The sequence below is a fragment of the Schistocerca americana genome, chromosome 1 (genome assembly GCF_021461395.2).
Source record: "Schistocerca americana isolate TAMUIC-IGC-003095 chromosome 1, iqSchAmer2.1, whole genome shotgun sequence".
In the NCBI taxonomy this organism is placed as follows: Eukaryota; Metazoa; Arthropoda; class Insecta; order Orthoptera; family Acrididae; genus Schistocerca; species Schistocerca americana.
This window is the reverse complement of record NC_060119.1, coordinates 656,194,310-656,219,199: the sequence shown is the minus strand read 5'-3', so window position 1 is coordinate 656,219,199 and position 24,890 is coordinate 656,194,310. Positions and strand designations below refer to the sequence as shown.

General features: G+C 45.1%; 1 protein-coding gene across 1 annotated transcript in view; it reads right to left on the bottom strand.

The window, feature by feature from the left end:
- Positions 1–21,823, bottom strand: part of LOC124608284 (phosphatase and actin regulator 2-like) — a 261,644-nt gene extending 239,821 nt beyond the window's left edge. Inside the window, exon 1 of the mRNA XM_047139974.1 lies at positions 21,716–21,823. The gene's annotated coding sequence lies outside the window, so the exon portion shown is untranslated. The remainder of the gene's footprint in view (positions 1–21,715) is intronic.
- Positions 21,824–24,890: the final 3,067 nt, after the last annotated feature.

The following is a 24,890-nucleotide window of genomic DNA, read 5'->3' as shown; positions in this document are numbered from 1 at the left end:
AAGTGTACAGTACAGTATAACGTGTAACAGTCTGACGCTGAATTTTATTTCTTGTTAAGGTAGGCCATGGGTATAATGTGAGCCCTATTTGATGGGGACTTAATAATAGAAAAGTTTACTTTCTAAATGCATTTAAGCTGACTAGAACAATATTTCAGTATCGGTTGTAACCAAGTATTCGCAATTACCTTCTCTTTTGGTCCATATTTTACTGGAATGTGTTTGGCTCTACTTATACTTTCACTCGTGTAAGTTTTCGGTAGTAACAACGATAATCCTAGCATAGTTTAGACATAATACAGGGCTCTCATTTCAACTTAAGCGTTCTAGGTGTAAATGTAGTTCTGGAGACGGATACATACCGGCTGGTTAAACGTAATTACAGTGCAGCTACTCACGGAGATCCGGTGTGGGCTGCAATTAGCGTATGGCAGCGAAACTTGGTACATAGACTAATGCAGAACAGACTTACGCTGATAAAAAATTAGTACGAATTTTGGCCACCAGATGGAGATGTAGTGCTGTAAATTGTTTCTATGGTGGTATGACATCCATACTCTCATTTGACAAGCCATAATGTGAGTGAACAGTGTGGTCATAAAGAAGAGAGACCGTGTGCTGTTTGTGAAACTGTTTTATGTGGACGGTAGCAGTCACAGTGCTACACTGAGAAAGTATCGCCGACTGAAAGTCCGGTGTCGTTAACTGGTTTAAAGAAAACAATAATCAAATATGAAAACACGGGTGAGCGTGGCGTGGCACCTGGAAGAGGAATGCGTCCTATCCCGATGGATGTTGTTGACGACGTTGCTGTTGCTGTGCCTGACCACGCAGCACGTGCCCCTCGTAGTGCTAGCGCTCGTGCAAGTGTCACGAGAATTGTCCATCCCATGGTCAACAGCATGGAAAGCTGTGCGGTCTAATTAACACTGCTACTCTTACAAGGACCAGAGCCGGCCGTTGTCGCAAAACCGTTCTAGGCGCTTTCAGTCTGAAACCGCCTTGCTGCTACGGTCGCAGGTTCGAATCCTGCCTCGGGCATGGATGTGTGTGATGTCCTTAGGTTAGTCAGGTTTAAGTAGTTCTAAGTCTAGGGGACTCATGACCTCAGATGTTAAGTCGCACAGTGCTCAGAGCCATTTGAACAAGGACAAGACAACAGAAACCTCTTGGTCCGCAGAAACGTTTTGAATGTGCTCTTCGGTTTCTGACGAGGCTCGAAGTTGATGACATGTGGCCGTGCAACATTATGTGGAGTGCCGAGACGCATTTTACGCTACAGGGTGCAGCGAATACACAGAGCCGGCCGTGGTGGACGAGCGGCTCTAGGCGCTACAGTCTGGAACCGCGCGACCGCTAAGTTCACAGGTTCGAATCCTGCCTCGGGCATGGATGTGTGTGATGTCCTTAGGTTAGTTAGGTTTAAGTAGTCCTAAGTTCTAGGGGACTGATGACCTCAGATGTTAAGTCCCATAGTGCTCAGAGCCATTTGAACCATTTGAATACACAGAACCACCGAATTTGAGGTACTGTTAAACTGCATGTTCTCTACGGACGACAACTGCACTCGCCGTATATGACTGTATGATGTGGATTCACAAGCGTATTTATCCTCGGTCCGTTACTCTTTGAAGAAAATACACTCAGAGGGCCTGCACGTTATCGAGAACTCATTGTACAGCATGTGATTCTTGCTTCGGGAGAGCACATTTGCGAGGAAACGATTATTTTTCTTCGAAGATCAGCGTTTCTCACTTGTTTGACCTTCTTTGCCCACGTCCCGTTCATAAGCCATAATGTGTGGGAACATTTGTGTTCATCTTTGTTGTACTCACAGAGCCAGATTTGCACCTGGTGGCTAAAATTCGAACTAACTTTTTCCGCCTAAATCGATTCCGCATTAACGTATTAACACATCTACCAAATTCCGCTACCATACGGTAATTACAGCCCACACTAGATCTCCTTGAGCACCCGTACTTTAGTTATAACCGTCCTGTACTAATCAATTGTGGGAGTGCTCCCACTTTTCGTTGGTCTTTATATGTGTATTCGGGAGGTTTCACGCGGACAATACCCGGGAACTAATTTGTCAGTCCGCTGTATCCCGTTCACACGTTCCACGAGCTACAGTAATACGAGCTCACTCGGTTCATTAACAAACGGCGACTATTTGCTCCCCAGAGCGCTTTTAAAGTAAGCGAGGTCAGGGAATCTGTAAATAAGCAAACAGGTGCAGGCCACCGCGCGTAAGCTCTATCGACCTGTCGCAAATGGCGTGTCCGCAGATTTCGCGCACTGACATTCAGCTGATCCCCCACGAGGACAGCTGCCTACGATGCAAAACACGGGCGGAGGCGTCGTGCAACTGTGGCTGCCCCTCGCTGCGTGCAACCCGCGGCCGGCTTAGCGACCCGACTGGTTCTGCATTTCGCTGATACGTGACAATGACGTAGCCGTGGGTTATTACGCACGTGCTAGCCAGCCGCTAAACCTGCCGGACCACCGTTCGGGTGTCGTCGTAGTATTCTCCTCTGCACAGCTACTCTATTATATTGGCCAAAATGATCACAAACACGCCGCACTCTCTCACAAAGCATAGTTATGCAGTACTTCCTGCTACAGCTTGACCAGCGAGGGCTCCGTTCCAGTGCTACTCTTAAATGGCACGAAGGATAACGAACTCAAAAATTAAATTAGGCGATTGCATGTGTCGCGGATATGATAAGTGAGTTGTGGTGGCAATCATTAAAACAAACGCGTTTTGCAGCGATATCTACCACGAAATTTCAGTCACCAGCTTTCTCCTCCGAATACCAAAATATTTTGTCAACTCCCATCTACATAGCGAGAAATGACCTCGTAATAAGATTAGAGAAATCAAGTCTCGCACGGAAATTATTAAGTAGATAATTTTTCCCACACGGAGAGAGAGGAACGGCCAAGAAACACAAAGCGGTTCTATGAACCCTCTGCCAATCCATTAGGAGTGAGTTGCAGAGCAGTCATGCAGATCTAGAAGTTTGAATCGTAGGACTGAGATTGTTTGTGAGATAGTACTCTGTCCTTTAGCGGAGCAGACGCTGCGTTCATTTGTATGCGACAAGTATCAGTTCGCCATATGCAGCCTATATGGCTCACACCGCGCACTCGGCAAAAGAGGAAACTGTTGCCTCAATAGTGTACGTGACAGCGCAAGGACGGTTAGAGTGTACCACCTCGTCCGTCTGCAGAAGATCTGAAAGTTGGTCGGCCACCACCTAGCTGAAGGGACCATCAAAATATTCGCCAGAAACTGTGTAACAAAATCACAGAAAAGTTAAATGTCGATAACCAGACACGTATTTGAACTACACTGCTCCAGTATATACCTACAGTCTCTTCACAAACACGACAATTTTCTCCAAAGCTGAATTTCGAATTCTGATCCTCTGCTAACTGGATGAGCGATGTAGCTACTAAATGAATGATGTAGCATAGTGGCGCAGAATTTCGAAACGTATCCGAGACGAAGAGGTTCAAGAATCTCATTCCGCCCTCCCCTACCCATTCCCCCCGTTACAGCTTGTCTGTCAAAAAAATGGTTCAAATGACTCTAAGCACTATGGGACTTAACATCGGAGGTCATCAGTCCCCTAGACTTAGAACTACTTAAACCTAACTCACCTAAGGACATCACACACATCCATGCCCGAGGCCGGATTCGAACCTGCGACCGTAGCAGCAGCGCGGTTCCGGACTGAAGCACCTAGAACCGCTCGGCAATAGCGGCCGGCGCTTGTCTGTCACTTCAGGCGAATTTCGTACTGGTTACTCCATCAAGGATATTCTCGATTGATGGTCAGAGTACGTGCTCGACTGATAACGACTGTCAGGTTGATTAAACGCTATATCACTTTACGATAGGGGAAACAGATGAGAAGTTATCAATATGACCCGAGGGACAGAATAATATGTACGGATTGCAAAATGATATCGTTGTTTCGGACATTCGCACACTCAACGGATACACAGGGCTCAACTTTGCATCATTTATACAAAGGTCTTTCTCCCTGATGGAAGTACTTAGGTGACATATTTACTATCGCTCCCAAATAAGCTGTCTCTGTTTAAGGTGGAAATAAGCAAGTACAGTATTTTTTCTGTCCCATAATCTATTATATAGTCGTTTACAACAATACGTAAAAAAACTGAAAGCAACGCATAACAAGCAATACGTAAAATGTTACACACTGCTTGTACACCGGCGGTTGCGGTTATCCCAAAATGACGAAAAACATTTGAACGCTGCATAACAATATTTTGCGACTGTTATCTGCCACTTGTCAAGTCTTCCATCTCTGGCAAAGTTTGTTGGCGTGAAAAAAGCCAAGCTTTGCCGTGGTTCGAATTATATGTCGTCCTATAAATGGCTGGATAACGGTACACCATCTTCAAAAGGACCATGCGTAGTAAAGCTCTGTATAGAACTAAACGGCCTTTGGCTGAAGTTTTTCCTGCGAGTAGTAGTCTGGTAAAGGATGATGTTTCCTTAAGATAGTGAATGGAATAGCAGCCGAAACGTCGAAGATATTTTAAAGATTAAAGGCAACAGGCATGGGCAGATATGAAATATTTTTGGAAAGTTGTGGTCCTACACTGCAATATTTTTCATGAAAGACATTGATATAGCTACACCATCAGTTGCTTTCCAAAACTGAGTTTCTGCTAGTTTCAGCCTATACATGGACAATCTTCTGGCACTGATTAAAAAGTTCGTTATGACATTTTGCTTTCTGGTTTCAAAATAAGGTTTCCTAAAGAAGTTGAACAGGCAAGCAATAGTTGTTGATGGTCACTGTGCTCGTTATAAGCGGAGCTGAATCTGCAAAACAATAGCATACAGACAAGGTGAATATATCTTTCCATCTACACAAGAACGAACTTCTCGGCAAAATGGCGATTTGAGCATATTAAGAATAACTTATAAGAAGCGTATTTGACACCTTTTGCAACGAAACTGCAGATGTGTCCACTTAGCGAAAGTGTATTAGCAACATGTAATGACACTAGTACACGCTATTTAACTTTACGTTAAGCGAATGTATTGCATCGGGAAGCAAATTGCTACAAGGAATTTTTTGATCACTCACTGAAGATGGACTATGGATAGACAGAAACTAGTAGCAACTAAATGAAGTTTATGACAGCAGATGATGGTGCATCTATATAAATACGTCTTTCACGAAAGGCCTAAATATCTTACGCAAGTCTGTGTTCAACTGTGAGAACCTGCCTAGAAACACGGCACTGTCTTCGAATAACACATACATGCTATTTCACAACGAACGAGGTGACTGATTCGTCTAACTGCGGTCACAGAGAAACACGGGAAACAAACTGGCGTCGGAACGACGGATGTCGTCAGAAAGAGACGAGGTCGGTGGCTGTCAAGACGGGACCAGGAAGCGATAGAGACAGCCAGCTGAGAGCGACAGGCAGGCGGTGGCGGCTCTGGCAATCGATAGCGGCGGCGCCTGTGGGGCGCCTAGGCTGCCTGGCTAGCGTGTCACGGCGCCGCGGAACGCAACAAAACACAAAGGCGGCCGTTCCGCCAGCCGCACTGACAGCGGCGCACGAGGTGTGTCGCGGCCGCAGGCGGTGGCGGTGGCGGTGGCGTGTCGCAGCAGCCTGCCGGGAGGCGCGCTCGAGAGATCGCCGAGTGGCGCCTACGTGTGTGTATGTGTGTGTGTACCAGGCAGGAGGTGCGTTTACCTTTGAAGCAGGCGCAGCCCATGATGTAGCCCATCATCGGAGTCGCGCGGCGCACGTGCGCGGCGCGTGGCTGCCGTGCGGTGTGACGCGACTGAGCGCAGCGCCCAACACGGCGCCGGCCGACGCGGCGACGCCACTGCCGCGATGGTGCTGCCGCGCCGCGGCACAGCCGCCAACTAGCGCGGTAAACGTCCCGATATGCCAGCGGCCGGCGCGCAAGAATGCTCGACGCGCAGACACGCACCGGAAGTCTGTCACACGTCGCGGTTGCTCCACAGTATCTACTCCGTAGTCATACAAACTCAGTCGTGGGTAAAATAAGTAGCAGATAATAATGGGAAGATGTAATCAGTCTACAAACGAGACTGCTTAACAAATCACTCGTCCGACCCACCCTAGCGTTTTGTCAGCATGTAGGGCCCATACCGAAAACACTGGGGTGACAAAATACATGGGCACCTCCTAATATCGTATCGAACGTCTTCTGCTTGGCGTAGTGCTCCAACTCGAAGTGGCATGTACTCAAGTCTTTGGAAGTCTCCTGCGAAAATATTGAGGCATGTCGCCTCTACGGTCGTCCATAATTGCGAAACTGTGCCGGTGCATGATTTTGTGCACGAACTGACATCTCGATCACGCCCCAGAAATGTTCGATGGGATTCATGCCGGGCGATCTTCGTGGTCGTATAATTAGGTCGAACTGTCCAGAATGTTCTTCAAACCAATCGCGAACAACATTGGCTCAGTGACAAGACGCATTGCCATCCATAAACATTCCATCGTTGTTTTGGAGCATGAAACCTATGAATGGCTCCAAACGACCTCCTAGTAGCTGAGCGTAACCATTTACAGTCAGTAATCGGTTCAGCTGGACATGAGGAGCCAGTGCATTCCATGTAGCCGGCCGGTGTGACCGAGCGGTTCTCGGCGCTTCAGTCTTGAACCGCGCGACCGCTACGGTCGCAGGTTTGAATCCTGCTTCGGGCATGGATGTGTGTGATGTCCTTAGGTTAGTTAGGTTTAAGTAGTTCAAAGTTCTAGGGGACTGATGTTAAGTCCCATAGCGCTCTGAACCATTTGAACGATTCCATGTAAGCACAACCCACACCATTATGGAGTCACCACCAGCTTTCACAGTGTCTTGTTGACAGCTTGGGTCCAGGCTTCGTGGGCTACACTCGAACCCTACATCAGCTCTTTACCGGCTGAAATCGCGACTCATCTGACCAGGCCACGGTTTCCGAGTCCCCTATTGCCCAAACGATGTGGTCACGAGCCCACATGGTGATGTGGTGCTGTTAGCAAAGGCATTCGCGTCGGTCGTCTGCTGCCATAGACCACTAACACCAAATCTCGCCGCACTGTCCTAACGGCTACGTTCGTCGTAGTCCCACATTGATTTCTGCCGTTATTTCATGCAGTGTTGCTTGTCTGCCAGCAATAACAATTCTACGCAAACGCCGCTGCTCTCGATAGTGAAGGCCATCGGCCACTGCAGTGACCGTGGTGAGACGTAATGCCAGAAATTTGGTGTTCTCAGAACACTCTTGTCACTATCGATCACGAAATATTGAATTCTCTAACGATTTCCGAAACGAAAAGTCCAACTACCACTCCTTGTTCAAAGACTGTTAGTACCCGTCGTGTGACCACAAATACGTCGGAAACCTTTTCACATGAATCATCCATTGCGCTTTTATACATTGCGTATGTGATACAGCCGCTGTTTGTATGTCTGCATATCGCTATCCCATGACTTTCGTCGCCTCAGTGTAGGCCTACGGCTCCAGGGAATTCAATCAACGACCGCAATCGGCCGAAGAGTGACAACCTTCTCAAACTAGTGCACTAGCACGCGCGCCGTCTCGCGTCGCAAGCTATCTCAACGCCCAGACTGAGCTCGGGACGACGGTCGGTGGAATTCAAATTGGTTTGTTTTCTTCGATCCACTCGGTCGACGTACCCACACGTAAAACATGGAGTGCGAGCACTTTTTTAAGTTTAATACAAGAAAAGAGTAGTTTGTGGCACCCTGAGGAAGAGAAAGATAATAACAAGGAAACGTCTTGCGTCTGAAAGCGCTACTGTATTGCAAGCCACAAGATCCGAGCTTTTGAATTAATTGTTATTAATTTGTTAATAATAACTAAGTGAACCTTACTTTGTAGTTCACACATCACAATATTCGTTATTTTGTAGTCTATTATCCATTGTATGCGGCTGTCTAGCCTTTTCAGCCTCATGTCTACAGTTTGCGCAGCATCTCGTATGGCGGGGAAAATCTATACCGGCAATCTTAGGCCTTTGCAAATGTAGTGTGTGTTTTCTTCCACTATTCAGTATTGCGGTGTTGAGAGAATCTTATTCTAAAATTTATTTTTGTTTCTCACACGTATGCTGAACGACAGTCATTGAAGATTAATTAGCAAATGTCTATTTCGCTGAATTTATCTGAAGTTCTGCAGTGTTTGTAATATTCCTCTTCAGTGTCGCCACCAACAGATTCAAGTAAAAGAACGTTTCTGCCTCCATCCCACATATTCGTGATACTTGTCTCATTATTCTAATAACTGAGGACATAGTGTACAGTACTTACAATGTTCTTTTCGAGAAAATTTTAGTTCATCTTTTTAACAGCAAAATCGGCAATATAGCACTCGTCTCCACGCACAGAGGCGTCGTGGTATCCATCAGACTTAAGAATGGTTAAAATAGATTCTTAAGCTCCTTGATAGAATAGATTCTAATCTAACCTCTGACAGAGATCGGGAGTCCTTTGGTCCAGCTGTGGACCGATGTAATCAAATGGTTCAAATGGCTCTGAGCACTATGGGACTTAACATCTGAGGTCATCAGTCGCATAGACTTACAACTACTTAAACCTAACTAACCTAAGGACATAACACACATCCATGCCCGAGGCAGGATTCGAACCTGCGACCGTAGCGGTCGCGCGGTTCCAGACTGAAGCGCCTAGAACCGGTCGGCCACTCCGGCCGGCTCGGGTGGCGTCTGGGGACATTTGGCAGTTTGATCGCACCCTAACGGGGAAGCAAACATGTATCTAACCTATCCGTCGCCGGGGTGCAGCGCTACACTGGCATCCCCATCTAGGAATGTTCGGTGATAAGCAGTATTTATAAAAGATCAATGTAGGGACTTCGAAAAATCAATATTTCAATATGGATAATGAAGTCCCCAAAACGTCGTAACTGTTATCTTAACGATAAAATATATTCGACGTATTGGGAAAAACCAGGGTACTTGTTACCGCAGTGAATAATTTTTTTAGCCATTTAAACGAATCGTTTTGTGAACATGACACCAGTGTAACACTTCTGCGACTTGTCAAACGTGGCAGTGGGAGGGGGCGGGAGGACCAATAATATTTTTCAACGAACAAAGGCAGGAACGAGGTCGGGCATTATCGTCCATCAGTACGAACTCTGGGCCCACAGCACCTCGCAACAACTGCACCTGAGATCGCACCATCTCGCCACGATACCTGTCAGCAGTTAAATCTTGTTGATTCATTTGTACAATTTCATGAAGAGGTGTTCGAAAGGTCAATGCAATCCCCGCCCATATCATTAGGGATCCTCCGCCAAATCTGTCTGTTTCTTCAATGTTTGGTCCCTAAATCGTTTTCGACGTTCGCTCCAGATGCGAATCCGTCGAGAATCACCGTTCAGATCAAATCTGGACTCATCTGTGAAAGGAACATCAGACCACTGTTCGATTTGACATGTTGACGGCTCCTTTCTAGACATTCTGTTCTGTGAAGACGCGTCAGACAATGACGGCCACTCTGCCGAAGCCATCTGTACACCGTCTGCCTCGATACAACACGTCCAGTGGATGCTGCGAGGTCAGATGCCAGTTGCCGTGCATTGCTAAGTCAGCCCTTACAGCCAAATAACGGTCCTCTCTTTCTGATGTCACACGTGGTCCGCCCGACCCTGGTCTTTGGAATACAGTCTAGTTCTCTACAAACTGTCGCCACGTCCGAGAAACAACAGAACGATTCACATTAAGCCACCGGGCCACATCAGTTTGCAACTGTCCTGCTTCCACTCTTCCTATGGCCCTCCACCGCAGAGTGTATGGTAGGTGTCTTTGTTTTTGTGACCGTCTACAGAGTGACTGTCGATGTAGGGCTACCCGACAGACACTTGATATGAGCTCTGACGTGGTTGTCCGTTGACCGGAATGTCATCTTGCGCACAAGGTACGATCGTACGGACATCTTCTGACCGTTTGTATGATAATATCGTGAATTAGACTCAGGACGGGGAAATAGCGGTTTGTTGCATTAATTGTGGATATCAGTGAACATATTGTGTTTATCATACGAAAGATTACTTTCGCTCCACGTAAATACAAGTACTTACATAAAGGAGCACATCCACAAGGAAGGCGTTCTGTCAGTTCTCGAAAAATTTTGCTCCTTCCATTCGTTGCTTTCAAAAATAATTATTACGAGTAATAAGCTCTTTGAAGTCTCTTTCATTTTCACCTGGTCGTAATAATGATTACGAAATGATAAGACAGTGCAAGAAAGTCATACATGCCGGTGAGCGATATCAGCTGCTTTTCTTTTTTTTCTTTAAGCCTTACTTTGGTACGAAACCCACTAAAAACAGGGGAGAATTCCATGTTACTTTACGTGTGGAGCGAGCAGTCACTGGAACTGCGAACAGGTAACAGAAACAGCATCACAGTCTGCACACAAATCGTTGTGAGACGTGTTATGTCAATTACTGCTGTATTCTTCGTTTAGTAAATATGACATCAGATGTATTTGTGTATTGCTTTTTACAAAGTACGCGATATTGGCTGGTAAAGCCTTAATTAGAATGGAGCTGTGAGTGAATAGCTCAGTAGCTATGAGCACTGCCAGCAAAAACCGAGCATTCCAGTCACAACCATGGTTTTAATCTGCTGGAAAGATTCACCGTCTAACAAATTAAAAGGGTTGCTGGTAAGTAAACCATCGGTGCAAGTGGTTTACAAGCATACGATATGTAGGCTCGTATCCCAACTAATGTCAACCATGTTTTGAACTGCAGCGTGCGCTTCCATCTCCACTCCCTCAACGGTCGCTCCATTTCTTGACAATAAACATCAGCCCAGGTGTAGACTCGCTAAACTGGTTATGCTCATCGCATACGAATACAGCCTCCTCACTCCGCTCCCTTCAGAGCAGGGAGACCCAGTTACCAAACCCCGTATTCATGAAACGAACACATTCACAACAAATCCTCATCTTTGCACGATTTTTCGTCTCTCTGAGTTTGCCTCTGAAATCCTGGAACGTTGTGTGTACTTTTGATGCGAAGGACATGCGACCGTCATACACAATAAAATGCCTGGCGATATCTTGTTGAAATATGGGCCAAGGACTACAGAACGAATTTGACCTCTTCAGCCTCTAAGAAATAACAAAACCTACTGGGAAGGTCCACTCTTAGTATTTGCCTATCGAATGATGATACTCACTACAAGGAATTTCCACTGTCAACTAACGTGATACAAGATGAAAAATAGATGTCCATTTGCAGGACATATGGACCCAGAGTTTCACAGTGTTTCGGAAGGCTTGTGATCAAACAAGGTAGAAAGAGTGTCTAAAATCATAGAGTAAAGTGGTAAGTTGGTGTGTTGAATCTATGAGACTGAAGATATACCATTCAGAAGAATAACATCCACACAATACCGAAGATAGCAAGGGCAAGTAAGTTAGAGATCTATCGTGCACACCGCTTCACAGGTATGCATCGGAGCTGATGACAAAATATATATATATATATATATATATATATATATATATATATATATATATATATATATATATAAAGAATGGAAAAGGAAATTGAGGACCAGCCACCAGAGTGGTACCCCTGACGTTACATTTGATGACGGAAGAAAGACTTTTAAAAAAAAGTCAAGAATGTTTTAGGATTTGTCGGCCTAGAAGAAGCGTCCGACAATGTAAATCTGTGGAAGATATTTCTGTTTCTTAAAGTTAAAAATGGTCCGGTGGGAGAAACTCTTGTTCAATGAAAGGTCATTGTGTTGTTGAATGAATTAACCTTACAATTTCACAGCCTCATCAAGGAACGCAACCCAAAATTATCCGGATGAGGCTTGATCAGCATACCTTCTCCCTGTTCCGATTTCAGGAGTATACAGCTACGCCCTACATTTCAGTAAACAAGAGGGACAGCCAGATAGTATCTTTTCTTTTTACCCAGTAAATATAGTAAATGTGTTACAGATTGCACCATTGTATTGGCTGAATATCAGACCAACATCAGACGAGCTTCTACGGACTTTGAGGGAATTTCTGGATCCCGAATACAAATGTTTTTCGGATGATACAGTGGACATCAGCACATCTAGATGCCGGCAGTGTCAGTTTACGAAAGCTAGAATATAGTAAACGTCGCAGGTTCGTCAATTACGAAGCTGCCGACTCGCCATTGCGGTCAATCCGTCAAACGTTTTTGGAGAAAGGGGTGCAAGCGGTCAATTCTGTGCAACATGTAAGCATTCTGCAGAGGCTCGAAACATAACTTCGTTTGCGTCAGCGAAGCGGTAACGTCGACCGAGTTGTTATGCATGACATGCAATATCTCAGCTGATACTTACACGTCCTCGTAGGCATATGTAATACGTTACATTGTTATGCTGTATGTCTGAGCTCAGATGGCTGTATTGGTTATGCCTAGGGTCACCTTCATTTGCAGTTTAAGCTTTATGTTTTGCATTTACGGATGAAGTACCACTACCTTAACATCAAGAGAAGAGAAAATGTCGAATAAATATGATTTTTACACTCGGCTATTTATTCTTCAAACTCTTCAAGACCGAAATTAACGACAAACAATTGTAAGGCCGACCAGACTTCGTCACTCCTTTGTACGCTACCTGTCTAAGCAGTACACGTCTTAGCATTGGTCTGAAGTGATTTAGAGATACCACATGGACAACATCTTTTCATTCATTTAAAATCAGGTCTGCTTCCAACGTTTGACCACTGACTGAACAGTAACACTTTGTCAGTAACGGCAGCAATAACTGGCTTCCATAAAGACTGAAAAATTCATTAACATCAGATTTTCATATCTCTTTTGACAGCCTTCCGTGTGGCGCACTTAGTTTATTCCGTAAGTAAGTTCCCTGAAATAGCCCAAGGCCTTTCCAAGCACTGTATAACTTATTTTGCACATTTCCGCGCATCACGAACGTCTAGTTCCGCATCCGAGCAGGTTTGCCTAACATCGCACCAGGCAACTCGACAAAAAATAAAACAGTTAAAACTACTGACTCACATGCAGACCGCACTGCACGTTCAGCGCCAGTAATTCGACACAGACGAGATATGGGCGTGGCATTATGCGCCTCCACTGCCACGTCCTGGCCTGCGCTTGTGCCTGTAAATGCCATGCTATATACATGCACGTGCTAACGTCCCTGGGAGGATGACACCGTGACCTTTGTACGTATAAAGACGCGGACACCAGCACTGGCATTTTGCTTTACTCCTGAGGACGACGATGGTGTTAATCCATGGAGTCCTGAGGTGGTGGTTGTTGTTGTTGTTGTTGTTGTTGTTGTCTTCAGGCCGAAGACTTGCTTTATGCAGCTCTCGACACTACTCTATCCTATCCAGGCCTCTTGACCTCCGCATGACTTCATGCCTCAGAATATGTCATATCAACCGATCCCTTCTTTCAATCCATTCGTACGACAAATTTCTTCTTATTTTTTCCAGTTCTATTCACTTCCTTATCACTGCTTACACGATCTACCCATGCAATTTTCAGCATTCTTCTGGAACGCCACATTTCAAAACACTTTAATATTTTCGTGTCTGTAATGCTCATCGTTCACCTTTCACTTCCGAACAAGACTACTCTCCAGTGAAATGACTTCAGAAGTGACTTCCAAACACTTAAACTGACATTGTATATTAACGCATTACCTTTTTCAGAAACTTTTCGTTCTACAGTCATCGTGTGTTTTATGTCTTCTCTGCTTCGGCCGTCATCAATTTTTGGCTCCCCATATAGCAAATCCTTATCTCCTAATCTCAACCCTCAGCATCATCTGATTTACATTGAGGTGACAAAAACATAGCTTAGCGATATGCACATATACAGATGGCTAGAGTATCCCGTACACAAGGCGTAAAATGGCAGTACATTGGCGGAGCTGTCATTTGGACTTAGGTGATTCATGTTGAAAAGTTTCCAGCTTGATTATGGCCGCACAACGTTAATTAACAGATTTTGAAAGCGGAATGGTAGCTGGAGCTAGGCACATGGAATATTCCATTTCGGAAATCATTTGAGGTTTAATAAACCCACAGTGTCAAGATCGTACCGAGAATACCAAAGTACCTCTCACCAAGAGCAACGCAGTGGTCGACAGCCTTCACTTAACGACCGAGGGCACAGACACGCAAAACTGCAGAAATCAATGTAGGACGTACGACGAACCTATACGTTAGGACAGTGCGGCGAAATTTGGTGACAATGTTCTATGGCAGCAGACGATCGACGGGAGTGGCTTCAGTACCAGCACCACATCACCTCCATCCCCTTTCCTGGGCTCATCACCATATCGTTTGGACCCTAGGCGACTGGAAAATCGTGGCCTGGTCAGATGAGTCCCGATTTCAGTCGGTAAAGAGCTGATGAAAGGGTTTGAGTGTGGCGCAAACTCCATGAACACATGGACCGAAGTTGTCAATATCGTGCTGAGCAAGCTGGTGTTGGCTCCATAACGGTGTGGCTGTGGTTACATGGTACGGGCACGGTCCTCAGGTCCAACTGAACCGATCATTAAATGTAAATGCTTATGATCGGCTATCTGGAGGCCATTTGGAGCCATTCGTGGACTTCATGATCCCAAACAACGATGGGATTTCTACGGATGACAATGCACCTGATCACCACGTCACAACTGGTCGCGATTGGTTCCAAGAACATTCTGGACAATACGAGCGAATGATTTGGCCACCCATATCACCCGACATGAACCCCACCGAACATTTGTGGGACATAATCGAGAGGTCAGGTCATGCACAAAATCCTGCACCGCCAACAGGTCCCAATTGTGGACGGCTGTAAAGACGGCATGCCTCAATATTTCTACAGGGGACATTCAACGACTTGTTGACTCTATGCCACGTTGAGTTGCTGCACTACGCGGAGCAAAAAGAGGTCCGATACGATATTAGAAGGTATCCCATAACTTTTGTCACCCTAGAGTAACTCGACTACATTCCAGGCGCTATCAGTTCCGTTCAAGTACTCTTCCAATTCCTTTACCGTCTTTGTCAGAGTTACTGTGTTGTCACCAAATGTCAAAGTTTTTACTTCTTCTCCTTCAACATTAATTCCTTACCCATATTTGTCATTGGTATCATTTATTGCTTCCTCAATGTACATATTGAATAACATCCGGGATAGCCTACAGCATTGTCTTACTCCTTTTTCCATCATTATTTCACTTGCATGTCCTTCAACTCGTAACTGTAGTCTTGTTTATGTGCTCGATTTAAATAACCTCTCTCTCCCAGTATTTTATCCCTGCTACCTTCCTCTGGTAACTCTAAACTAACGCAGCAGCGCTGCCGGTACCCTTTTCTACGGGGTCAAGGAAAAGTATTCCTGGCCTGGCACAGAATGGCAATAGTAGATATGAAATTTTCATATGTTGTCGTGGTACAATAACGCAACTAAAATGTCAAAGTGAATCGTAGAGTAGTTTTGTTCATATTTATAGCTTTTTAAAACTGTCCTGATGTGCATCTTTTGCCGCGCGCGATTAGCCGAGCGGTCTGAGGCGCTGCAGTCATGGACTGTGCGGCTGGTCCCGGCGGAGGTTCAAGTCCTCCCTCGGGCATGGGTGTGTGTGTTTGTCTTTAGGATAATTTAGTCCCATAAGATTTCACACACATTTGAACTTTTTTTTGTGTGCATCTTTAGATCAAACGAATAAACTAGAATAACCTAGTAGTCAACAAATTCTTTGTTTTGCAGCATCTGTTCGTCGAAATTTGACAAAGATTTATGAAGAGTATCAACAATCAAGAAACAGGCGACTGATTTCAAAAGGTAAGGCACATTTCTTGAAGGTGTCCACTATAATGACGTACCACAACTGCATCCTAGGATGAAAACGTCGAAAAGATACAGAATATAATATCTGACGATCGGCGGTTGAAGATGCACGAATTAGCTGAGGCCTTATGCGTCTCCGAAGAACGAGTACTACACGTTTTACATGTAGAATCAACTAGGAAAATACTTTCTACATGATATAAGCGACGATTGCTGAATGCGGAATACAAGAAAATGCGGCAACCAATTGCTCAGAAATATTTGTACCGTTTTAAATACGTTCTAACTGGTTATGTCTATTGATTTGACACTGTTGACACGTGGAAACTACTTAAAGTCAGAAACGAAATAGTAATCAAGACAGAAGAGGCTACCCTGTCTAAAAGAAGCTATGTTGATTACATTTGCCGAAATGCTTATGGCTATTCGTTTGCGGGAGCATAAAGGAATTTTCTTCAGCTGGGTGCCCCATTTACACTGTCTAATTACAGTTAAGTGACTATGTGTCAAAAACGTAAATAACCACATACTGTAGCGCGAACCGCTGCGAAATGTGCTTCTTAAAGAACTCCAATTCATATCTTCGTAAGGAACGATGTTAAAAGAAAAGAAATCATGCTGGTTAATGTTCCCCTGGTAGCTAACAATACTTACTTGATTCACTTTTTTATTTTTCTCCTGGACAAAAAGTTATTTAGTGTGATCAAGGTAAATGGAACACCCTACACATACTCTCGTAGTGCGTAAGGTGATGCAACGATGCAACACACGAATACTACGCAAATGTTTCGGAACGGTTGTAATAAAAAATAAACTGAAAAATTTAGATAAGTGGGAGTAGCGCTCGTGCACCTAGAATTCCGTTCAAACTTCATTATGTAAATACGAGTAGACAGTTCATCCGCTCCAGGAATCTAGAATCTCGACGATTTTTGCTTGTTATCGATATTCGTACAGGCAAAATATACGTAAACCCATTCCTGAGAAAGTGACATCTTAACAGGACACACAAACAGTCGGATAACAAATCACAAAAATATATTTTTTGGTATGATACAGTGACAAATTAATAATTTTCGAATTTTTTTGCGTTACTTGTGACGTGAAACCTTGCTTCTTACCAAATTCTACGTCAATGGCAAGTACCCATAGGTCTTGATGAATGAGTTTGCAAGCATCAAAACGTGTGCCTAAATGGCCCTATTTTTTGATTGCACTGAGGTAGAGGCTTCAATTTGTTACACCGCCAAGGGACTGTAATCCTTAATATGTGTCATAAATTTCAATTCGACACGTCTACCTGTTCATGAGAAACAGGGTTTTTAACAGTCAGACAGGCGGGCAGCAAAGTGATCCTACGCTTTTACCGGTTAAGATACGGAACCCTAAAAAACACCTGAGAAGAGGCCTGCTTATCGGGTGAAACAATGTTCTACCAGAATAATGCGCCTGCCCATGCCGACGTTTGGGCCGCGAAAAGCTGTAACAGCTGAAGTGCGAATCGTAGAACTGCCGCCCTATTTTCCACATTCGGCAACGCTATGACTTCTAGCTGTTAACCTATCTAAAGAAATTTGTGTGTCAAGTAACAATTTTGAGTCCAATGAAGAAGTTTTGGCATTACTGGTCTGATAATCTGTAGACTTTCCGCAAACGTACTTGAGGAATTAATCCACAGAGCAGAAAAACCGTCGGCCCATATGCATTGCCTTTAAAGATAACTAACTGAAAAAATCAGTTTTACCTGCCATGCTTTCCTAGGAAGTAATCACCTCGACCCCAAACCCACTTCCAGAAGTACCCTTTTCCAAAACAGGCTTAAAAAATATCCGTAGGCCTTAGCACTATTTTTCAGAATTCGAAGCTTACAGTAAAATTCCATGCACATTAAAGTGAATGGACTTGTGATATAAGCACCTATTCCCACGTACAGATTGACACTCTACTCACGACACGTGCTCGGTATGCTAAGGGAGCAACCGCCGCGCTGTCGGCTCCGGACTACGTCGGTCGCTCGCCGCTGGACATACGCCACGACTCTGCATACTTATTGATCACCCCCCTCACCCTCACCCCCCATGACCACCCATTTTCGCAACTACAGTCGCTACTCTTTGCTATGTTCACTCGCTGCTCCCAACAGTCAATACAGTTACAGCAGGGGCTATCTGAAGCAAGAGGGAGCGCCACCAAAACGTAAATAAATAACAATTTGCGATTAGGATAAAAATTCATTAGCGTTTCGGTAGAGACAGAAACGGAAAAACGAGAGGACTTTTGAGATAAACATCTCTATAAACTAAAAATCTATCATATATTTGGTAGTCGCTGAAATTAGGAGAAAGTAATGTATCAGATGAAAGTTTCAGGGACAGTTTGTAACCAATATTACATTAATTAGAAAATGTAGATGAAGAAATTACAAGACATTAATCAAAGATGAGTGCCGTAAAAGAAAACTTCATGGAATAACATATATATCTGCTGCCGCTGAATATTAATAAACTGGACGATATTAGCCTTCACCGCACTCTGTACGCAAAGTCCTTGTCAGGAGCAAAATTTCGAATTCTGGTTTCTTATACGTACAAGAGAGTTTTCTATGTTTCGTGAAAGAAATAAGGTCATTGCCGAAAAGAATGTGTCGAGACGGACGAGAATGTTCCGGGAAACATAGTTTGCAGTAGTTGGAGGGATTCATTATTCTGAAACGTTGGAAGATTCAACAGAAAGGAATCGAAACATTACACTACTGTAGAAGTTACCGTGGCTAAAGTAGGGTGAGATGTAACCTCAAAGGTCCGTAAACGGGCATGACGAATACTGGACAAAGTAGCCAGTCTGCGAGCAGGCTTACGATATAAGCAAGCTGCGGAGCGATAGACTCAGATTCTCTCCAATGAAGGGCGAGACGCCGTTTTCGCACAGTTGATTTAACAATCACAGTCCACTAGCACGCACAGCTTTGCCTAAAGACGAAGTTTCCGTCACTCAATAACTTACTCGCAAAGAGTAACTTCAGTAACACAGGATAGACTAGCGTGTACAGCTGTATCATGCCAGTCCTCGAACTTAAGACAACGACAACGACAACAACTTGTTGAATGAAGTTTCGTTCGTCCAAAATCAGAAAGATATCTGACCGAACCTGCCGATTAAAATAAATATAACTGTTTTTCTAGATACTAAAACATTTCAACGACAAAAAGGAACTGCTTCAAACATTATCCGTCACCGTTGCAGAGGATGTACCCATTTGCAGCCTCAGGACTGTTTGAAAAGCGGCAACTAACAGCCGTCCAGTATAGTGGACGCGATGCGCCACAGGTTTAGAAACCGTCCAACTCAAATAGTTACGAGGATATTTCTCCACAAAAGAATTGCTGACAGCTCTCTCATTTTTCGTGCAGGAACGACATGGCACTTTGTTCGTGGCTCAGTGGGCGTCAGACAAAGTATCTTAAAGGTATGGGGCCGGCCGGAGTGGCCGAGCGCTTCTAGCCGCTACAGTCTGGAACCGCGCGACTGCGACGGTCGCAGGTTCGAATCCTGCCTCGGGCATGGATGTGTGTGATGTCCTTAGGTTATTTAGGTTTAAGTAGTTCTAAGTTCTAGAGGACTGATGACCTCAGAAGTTAAGTCCCATAGTGCTCAGAGCCATTTGAACCATTTTGAAAGGTATGGGTTTCGACGGTAAGTCAGTCCCAGGGTATCTTTTATTATTTACAGCTTGTTTGAAGCATAACAGTCATTTGTATATGTGAAAGACGCCAAGTTACTTGTTAGTTCGGAGTACATTTAAACTGTACGCACTTTCATAAACTGACTGACAGTTCGAAGGTCCGAGTAATGCAACGGCATAACTCCTCCACTAGAACCACGCCTAGTCAAGTCCTGCAGTGTTTTAACCGACTTCGATTTCGCCGCAGTTTTACCTTATCGTGAGAGACAATAAGTTGGGTATCCCTTCACTTACTGCACAAGTTTGGTACGTAGGACATCCGTAACTGAGAGGTGTGATAATTAATTTAGAGAGATCCGCTACAGTTGTACTAATATTTATTCAGGCCACGACCGCTCTATGGATTTTAAAATCCCACCTTCAGGTGTATGCATTACTGTATTTGATAACATATAAGATGCGGTAGGACCAGTCAGTGCAAAAGCTCCAGTCACAGCAAGTTCCAAGAAACTGTCGACCGCCGGGCGGCCACACGGTAGGGACGCCAGCCGCTACTGTGTGAGGGGCCACGCGGGAGGTCTGCAGGGAAACCCTCCGAATTAATTTTCCTTCATTTACACTGTTAATTTCGACACAGTCCTATTTTAGAAGACAGATACCCTACGAGTTGTAGTTAACTCCCATAGACAACGATGCTGTGCTCCTGCCGACCAGAATTTGTCGAACAATATGCTTCAAAGAGGAGTCACCGTAGCATAATATCCCTGCCGCCTGTGTAGTTTTTCTTCCAATATTACTTGCCGTGTACTCATATGGACTTGGCTCGGCCTACAGGTATATACGGTGGTCAGGAGCGGTTTACAGTTTATCCGACTCACGTCGATGTATCAGCAGCAGACACAAAGTTTTGTTACGGCTGAATTTCTACATCTACATATATACCCCGCTAGCCACGAAGCGGTGTGTGGCGGAGGGCACAATTCGCGCCAAAGTCACATTTCACCCCCTCTGTTCCACTCGCGGATCGCGCGAGGGGAAAGCGACTGTCTGAACGCCTCAGTACGAGCTTTTATTTCCCTTTTCTATGAATGGCGATCATTGCGCCGATTTGAAAGTTGGCAGTAATAATATATGCTCTACATCCTCGGTGAAGATTGGATTTCGGAATTTAGTGAGCAGCCCCTTCTGTTTAGCGCGTCGCCTATCTGCAAGTGTGTCCCACTTCAAACTTTCTATGAGATTTGTAACGCTCTCGCGATGGCTAAATGTACCAGTCACGAATCTTGCCGCTCTTCTTTGGACCTTCTCAATCTCTTGAATCAGACCCAACTGGTAAGGGTCCTCTACAGACGAACAGTACTCTAAGACTGGACGATCTAAAGTATTGTAAGCAATTTCCTTTGTTGGAGGACTGCATCGCTTCAGGATTCTACCAATAAGCCGCAATCTATAGTTCGCCTTACCCGTTACCTGTGTAATCTGATCATTGCATTTGAGATAATTTCGAATAGTCACACCCAGATACTTGACGGACGTTACCGCTTCCAAAGACTGGGCATTTATTTTGTACTCGTACATTAATGGGGATTTTCGCCTTGTTATACGCAGTAGCTTATACTTACTAATATTGAGAGATAACTGCCAGTCATTACACCACGCATTTATTTTCTCCAAATCCTCATTGGTTTGTTCACAACTTTCGTGTGATACTACTTTCCTGTAGACTACAGCATCATCGGCCTCTTTGAAGCATATTGTTCGACAAATTCTGGTCGGCAGGGGCAAAGCATCGTTGTCTATGGGAGTTAACTACAACTCGTAGGGAATCTGTCTTCTAAAATAGGACTGTGTCGAATTGTATGGTTGTAGCCTCTCAGGCTAAAGATGTTTGAGTTAGCTCTACAGACAGTCCCGTGAGACATTTCGTACCGCCGTGTGTCTTAATTTATTAACGAGAAATGGCAAAGTATTTCGGCATTGTCTCCATTATGTTGGAGGCGCCTTTGTTCCCCGGACTTGGGCGCAGAGTAGAATGAATAATGCCGAGCGTAACAGGCTGTGCTGCGCGCGACACCTCGTTTCCCGTTTGCGCTGAGTGGCGAGGCGGACCTCGTTGGCGTCAGCGGCAGGCGGACGCGGTACTCACCAGCGACGGCAGTGGCAGGAGCGGTGGTTACGGTGGCAGTGGACGTGGCGGGCGCGGCCGTGGCTGCGGCAGCGGCCGTGCCAGACGTGGGCGGCGGCGACGACGGCGACGGCGACTGCGCGGGGGAGCCGCCGCGCGCGCACGCTGCAACACACGGGCACGCACTGCTGTTGACACACGAGGGAAAACGCTGCTGCACCATACAAAGACATTTACAAGAACGGGTCCAAGGGAGATCCCTGAAGCACCAGGGCTACGGAGAAAAACGGGGTCCGATTGCGGGACGGGCTCAAGTGGGTTATGACCCTCTCTCTCTCGCCACCCCAAACTGTTTTATACACTGAAGAGCCAAACAAACTGGTACACCTCCTTAATATCGTGTGTGGCCCCCGCGAGCACTCAGAAGTGCCGCCAACACGACGCGGCATGTACACTCGACTAATGTCTGAAGTAGTGCTGGAGGGAATTGACACCATGAATCCTGCAGTGCTGTCCATAAATCCGTAAGACTACGAGAGGGTGGAGATCTCTTCTGAACAGCTCGTTGAAAGGCAACCCAGATATGCTCAATAATGTTCATGTCTGGGGAGTTTTGTGACCAGCGGAAGTGTTTAAATTTCGAAGAGTGTTCCTGGAGGCACTCTGTAGCAACTCTGGACGTGTGGGATGTCGCACGGTCCTGCTGGAATTCCCCAAGTCCGTCGCAATGGAAGATGGGTATGAATGGATGCAGGTGATCAGACAGGGTGCTTACGTACGTGTCACCTGTCAGACTCGTATCTAGACGTATCAGGGGTTCCATAACACTCCATTTGCATACCCCCCACACCATTACAGAGTCTCCACCAGTATCCTGCTGACATGCAGGGTCCATGGATTAATGAAGTTGTCTCCATACCCGTACACGTCCATCCGATCGATACAATTTGAAACGAGACCCGTCCGATCAGGCAACATGTTTCCATTCATCAACAGTCCAACGTCGGTGTTGACGGGCCCAGGCGAGGCGTAAAGCTATCTGTCGTCCAGCACCAAGGTTACACGACTGGGTCTTTGGTTCCGAAAGCCCATATCGATGATGTTTAGTTGAATGGTTGGCACGCTGACACTTGTTGACGGCGCAGCATTGAAATCTGCAGAAATTTGCGGAAGGGTTCCACTTCTGTGTCGTTAAACGATTCTCTTCAGCCGTCGTTGGTCCCGTTCTTGCAGGATCTCTTTCCGGCCGCATCGCCATCAGAGATTTGATGTTTTACCGGATTCCTTATATTCACCGTACACCGGTGAAAAGATCGTGCGGAAAAATCCCTACTTCATCTCTACATCGGAGATGCTGTGTACTAACGCTCGTGCGCCGACTATAACACCACGTTCAGACTCACTCAAATCTTGATAACCTGGCATTGTAGGAGCAGTAGCCGATCCTACACCTGCGCCAGACACTTGTTGTCTTATGTAGGTGTTGGCGACCGCAGCGCCGTATTCTGGTTGTTTACATATCTCTGTATTTGAATACCTATGCTTATACCGGTTTCTTTGGCGCTTCAGTGTATATCAGTCCCCAGATTTCCCACTTAACTTTCGGAGACTACAGTAGCACGATACTAAGAAGGAACCACTTGATTGCGAGGTCACAAATTCAATCTTTAGTAAGGATCGATTGAAACTTGACGTGTTAACAGTTACGACAGGAAAAATATCAGCTACTAATGACTCACCATGTGCATCAGCAGGGCCACAGAAAATGAGTAGCCGGGAAGTGCAGAGATCAGCCTTCTTTGCAATGTAACTATTACACTTCATAAAATGGACATCGTCGACATTATAGAAATGTTCAAAACAAACCACTGACTTGCACCATGAAATGGCGCGGCACAGTGATCACAAATGTTCGCACCACCCAGATCGAAGGCCGACACCTCGGAACTTACAACCCGTGCAGGACATTCGGCCAGATGTCCACTCTGAAATAATACATATAAGATCATACGGGTGTACGTGGGTCATGAGAAGTGATGGAATGGGAAGACAAGCAACTGAATGCGAAAAGTCTGTCGTGGAACTTATCTTGAAAGTGGCTATTCTTCAGGCATAGCTGTAGACAGTGCGATAATATGTGTTACACACACGGAAAAAGCAAACATCCAGAGACAATTTGTTCAGTGGTTCCAGGTGGTATGAACTTCGATGTCACACACTTTACAGGAGAGTAGTTTGCTCTAAAAGAGCATGACTTTTACACGCTGATAAGGAATCAAACAAAAGCAAGGTATTTTGACCAGGTGTTGGCCAAAAGCAATGCTCATACCATACTTTCAGTTCTCTTACGCCCATTATCCCACGCTCGCTTTACGTAATGTAGATATTCCCTGCTGCCCTTGCAACATCACGCACACGAGAAACAATGATAGATGGCAAAGCTCTCCCAACTTCTCGCAGCACAATAAATAATTTTCTAGCTAATTTACCATCCAGATTAACAGTTGGCATTATTGTATACTAATGCGTTAAGGCGTTGATATTAGTTGCCTTCACACATCTCTCTTGGTACCTCTAATTTCCAGAATTCCTTTAATGTGCATTTCCTCTTCAAATCCAGATTGGTCGGAGCTGAATACAAAATTCCTTACTGAACGATGCGGTAAGTTTGTTTATCTCATCTACAAATTTTCGGGTAGACTCCGCAGTTTTCTGTGCATCGACAAGTTGACGCTTTGTTTGAAAAGTCTTATCTTACATCCCTCCAAATCTGTAGCACTGTTTGAAGTTATGCAACCATGCACTGCTTCCCTTTAAATCACAGTAATCTATGTAGCGCTTAATTTGATGTGCATAACATAGCAGGTCACTATCACGCACTTCCTGTGTATGGAGCATCCTTGAAACGCGCAAACATCAGTCGTCAGTCAGCGCGCCTTGCCCTCCCTTGAATATCCGTTGCTTTTCTTATGCCCTACACCGTCATACTGCTGCAGGCTTATTCGAAATCTGTTCATAATTGTTTTTTTACTATTCCGTAGACGATCTTCCATGTATGTAATTATATTTGGTATCCGCTACGTGGACGACGATTGTCCTTTACCACGTTTCACTGGAGACAGGATTTGTGACTTCATGTCCGACAGTGATGATGAGCTACATTGCTCGACAGCTGTTTCAATATCAGTTTCACTTG